This window comes from Lactuca saligna, chromosome 7 (genome assembly GCF_052625555.1).
Source record: "Lactuca saligna cultivar CGN05327 chromosome 7, ASM5262555v1, whole genome shotgun sequence".
Taxonomy (NCBI): domain Eukaryota; kingdom Viridiplantae; phylum Streptophyta; class Magnoliopsida; order Asterales; family Asteraceae; genus Lactuca; species Lactuca saligna.
This window is the reverse complement of record NC_136423.1, coordinates 6,176,183-6,180,747: the sequence shown is the minus strand read 5'-3', so window position 1 is coordinate 6,180,747 and position 4,565 is coordinate 6,176,183. Positions and strand designations below refer to the sequence as shown.

Genomic DNA, 4,565 nt, shown 5'->3' with positions numbered 1-4,565 from the left:
CTCATTTTTCAGATATTTTTTTTACATTTTAAAATGTTTTATATTTCACATCTACGATTGTAGATCGTTTGCTTTCTCGCTTATTGTATTGTGATAACTAATTTTTTTTAAAAAAATATATGATTGTAAAATGGATTCAGAATAATCTAGTTTTGCTTTTTTTTTTTTTTTTTTTTTTTTTTTTTTTTTTGTCATCGAGCTCATACGATGATTTGTTCACGGGTGCATTAATTTGAGGGTACCATTAACTTTGTATCAACAATGGCTCCAACTATGTTCATTCTCTTTGGTGATACTGTAAGTTCAAGAGGGGCTGACATATACACGAAATTATATCAACATAAATTTTGACGCAACACTTGTACATGATCATCTCATGGAAGATTACTTAGCTAACATTTCTCGACGTAGAGTTGAGAAGTTTAAATCAAGATTCCATATGCGAAGAGAACTATTCTTGTGAATTGTTCAAGATATGAAAAGACAACATCCATATTTTAGAATACTATGAGATGGTAGAGGAAAAATGTCTTTTATTTCATTACAGAAGTGTACGTCTTCAATATGTCAACTTGTATGTTGGATAGTTTCTCACACTTACTATGAGTACTTGAAAATGTCTATAGGAACTTCACATGAAAATTTAGATATGTTTTATGTGGATATTATTGCGATGTATGGATGAGAATATTTGTGTAAATCACTTGAAAGCAACGTACAAATGCTTTTCACAACACATGATCTAGAAATGGATTTTTAAAAAAAAAAATTAGGCAGCCTTAACTTTGTATATTGATCTTGGAAAAAATTGCTCAACAACATGAGTACATGACCATGTAAATAATGAGTACATATGAGGTCCCAACGCTATCCAAAATGTCAATCATATTCATATACATGTTAGGAAATTGATGACATCTTTAGTGTGTGGCTACCATCTCTTCCAAGTGCCAACCATATTATGTATTATAGTGGATGCGAAAACTTTGCCCTATTTATCATAGATTGAATTATTTTGTTTTCAATTTTCTTACTCAAACTTATTTTTTTAGTTTGAAGATAAATATATTAAAGTTGCCCAAACGTTATTAAAATACATAAGTTGTATATTAATCGAATAAACTTAATTGTTCAAATTGAATAATTTGAATTCTTCAATTGAATAATTTGAACGATTAATAACATCTTTAGTGTGTGGCTACCATCTCTTCCAAGTGCCAACAATATTATGTATTATAGTGATGCGAAAATTTTGCCTATTTATCATAGTTTGAATTATTTTGTTTTCAATTTTCTTATTCAAACTTTTTTTTTTAGTTTGAAGATAAATATATTAAATGTGTTCAAAGTTGCCTAAACTTTATTAAAATACAGGTTTATTAATCGAATAAATTGAATTGTTCAATTGAACAATTTGGACCAGACTATTTGGTTCAAATATTTAAATTTTTAGATTTATTTAAGCAAATCCGATTTATTATTTTGGATTAGTTTTGGTTTATAAAATAAGAACCAAACAATCCAAGAAATCGAATAACAATTTGTTCTTTATTTACTTATATTATTTTGTTTTAAGATATATTTTTAATCGTTTATACAATTACTAAATTCTTATTAATAGATTAGACAGTTTCATCCAATATAATAATATACTTCCACTAAAAAACAATTATCTATGAAATATTAATTAGAATATATCTTTCTTAATAGTTGTTTATATATTCTAATTCACAAATAAATAATTTGTATTAGTTTCATTTGAAAACCGAATTGCAAAAACTGATCCAGCCAAGTAGTAATGTTGTTGGATTAGATCATATTTAAATTTAGTTTGTATTATTCGGATCCGTATTTTGAAAACCAAATCAAATTGCATTCAGTTGATGAGATTGGATTGAACCAATTAATCCAAACCAGTGTTGTAAAAATCGGTATAGGCGGAATCTAGACGCTAGACGACCTTTTTACTGTCTACAATTAATGTTAATCGATCGAGTTAGACGGAGTTGGTTATGGACGGTTGTAGGCGGTTCTAGGAGGACCTATGCAGTAATGGGCGATCGTAGGTAGTATAAGCCAGTAAAAAGGCCAGACAGTCAAATTTAAAAAAAAAAAAAAAAATCAATTAATCAAATTTATGATATTTAGTGACTAAATTTTGATGATTGATGACTAAAACTACTTAAAAGATCCCCCAATTAATTTAGAAATTATTATATATGATAAATTAAATATTTAGATGACTGGATATGTCAAAGTTTCATGATTATTTACTTATTTTGTTAGGATATATGTAATATTTAATTTTTAAAAAAGAAATTTTATTACAATTAAGGATCTCCGTTTAAGCGTCGATTAATCATCTCCTAGACCGATTAGTCATTTAATCTTAATCGACCGTCTGATCACCGCCTAACGATTTTTACAACATTGATCTAAATCAACATCCCTAAAAATACATAAAACTTTTGAAATCGATTATTCAAAAATACGGAGTATTAAAATATCATGTTTTGATATTATTTTTATAACGTTTAATATATTAATTGTTATAAATTTGCACAAAAATAAAATAAAATTTCGTTTTGTACGTAAAGCTCGTAAATACCCTTTTTAATTGGTACTAAAAGGTATTCATTTAATCATTTTAAACCATTGTGGCCACAACTCGCCTAATAGTGCAACATGATGCCTTGTCTACATCGTACATTAAATATTTTATGGGCAACTACTCAACCTTCGTTAATAAAAACACACACTTTCACACTAACTAGGTGTGCTTATATATATTGACAACATGTCTTTCTTTTATCCACAAACAATGGCTGATCCAAAATCCATTTCGGATCCTTACGAGCACCTTAAACTCAAACTAAACCCGGATGGGTCATTAACCAGACTTGCCCGGGTTCCAACCTTACCCGCAACACCCGAACTCACATCCGATAACCAACTCACTCTCTCCAAAGACATACCACTAAACACCACCAACGCCACCTTCATCCGCCTCTTCCTCCCCGTGTCACCGCCAACAAACACCACCAAGAACCTCCCAATCATTATCTACTTCCACGGTGGCGGCTTTATCCTCTTTAGCGCCACCTCTTTGCCCTTCCACAATTCATGTGCTGCCATGTCTGCTCACTCTCAGGCGATCGTGATCTCCGTTGAGTACCGTCTTGCCCCGGAATACCGTCTCCCCGCGGCATATGACGATGCCGTGGACGCGGTGTTGTGGGTTCGTGACCAGGCTTTAAGAATCAACAGTTCTGATGAGTGGTTGACAAACCACGCTGACTTTTCTAAAGTTTACTTGATGGGAAGTAGTGCAGGAGGAAACATAGTGTACAACGCGGGTTTACGTGCACTTGATCTTGAACTCGATCCGATAAAGATTATAGGGCTCATAATGAACGAACCCTTTTTTGGTGGGGTCGATCGTACCGAATCAGAACTTCGACTAGTAAATGACCCTATTATCCCTTTGGTGGTGAATGACCTCATGTGGTCTCTCTCACTCCCAAAAGGAAGCGAGAGAGATCATCAATATTGTAATCTATCACATGATCAAAATGGATATCGAAATGAAAAGATTGTACGTCTACCAAAATGCCTAATCAAAGGTTATGGTGGGGACCCACTAGTTGATAGACAAAAGGAGTTTGCTAATATGTTGGAGGCACGTGGGGTGCACGTGATAAAGAAATTTGATGAAGAAGGGTTTCATGGTGTAGAGTTCTTCGATCCCCAAAAGGCACAAGTCTTGTATGATGATATCAAGAGTTTTATTTGGGCTCTTGATGATAAAGTGTCAGCTTTATGATCCATTGGAAACATTGGAAAGTTGAGGGTGTTATTTTGTAATGATTTTGTTTTCATTGTAGTTTTTTGTTATTATACGAAACAAAATGTATTATATTATAACATATGCACTTGGTACTTATATCGATAGTTATGTAATAGGTGTTTTATCATCTTTTATTATTTCTTAATAAAAAAAGTTGAACTGAAGTCATACATAAAAAAAAACATATATAATATACAGTGTTAATCAGATTGAAAAGTAGTTGGGGTGATTTTGTTACAAGTATATTCAAGTTTGACCCAAGGTTTCCAACCCAAAAATCCCAACTTTCTAGCTTCTGTCCTCTCCCAACCAAAAATCAAAGAATTAAGACAGCATTTTAAGATTGGAATTTTTGGTTTGCAAAAAGTGATATGATACGACTATCAAAATAACCATACGTTTGGTCCCTGTGGTTTCTATACCTTACTCGTTTTATAGAACAATTACGACCAAAGCAACAAGGAATTAAAACACCGCCGAGATCAAGAATATATTGATACTTAACTTGATTCAGGTGAGTATAATTTCAAAATCCCGAAAAATTGAATGAAATCGAAGATAATAATAGTGTTTTGTAAAATGGGTACCGAACTTGTACCGGTACCGGAAACATACATGTGGGTCGGTGTCGGTTCCTCCGAATCAAGCAAAACGGTTCTCGAAACTTTGGAAACTCGGTGCTTCGGGTTCAGGAATTTATTGGAACTGAACCAGAATT

General features: G+C 32.4%; 1 pseudogene; it reads left to right on the top strand.

The window, feature by feature from the left end:
• Positions 1 to 2,774: 2,774 nt before the first annotated feature.
• Positions 2,775 to 3,943, top strand: LOC145006086 (putative carboxylesterase 8 pseudogene; annotated as a pseudogene).
• The last annotated feature ends 622 nt before the right edge of the window (positions 3,944 to 4,565 follow it).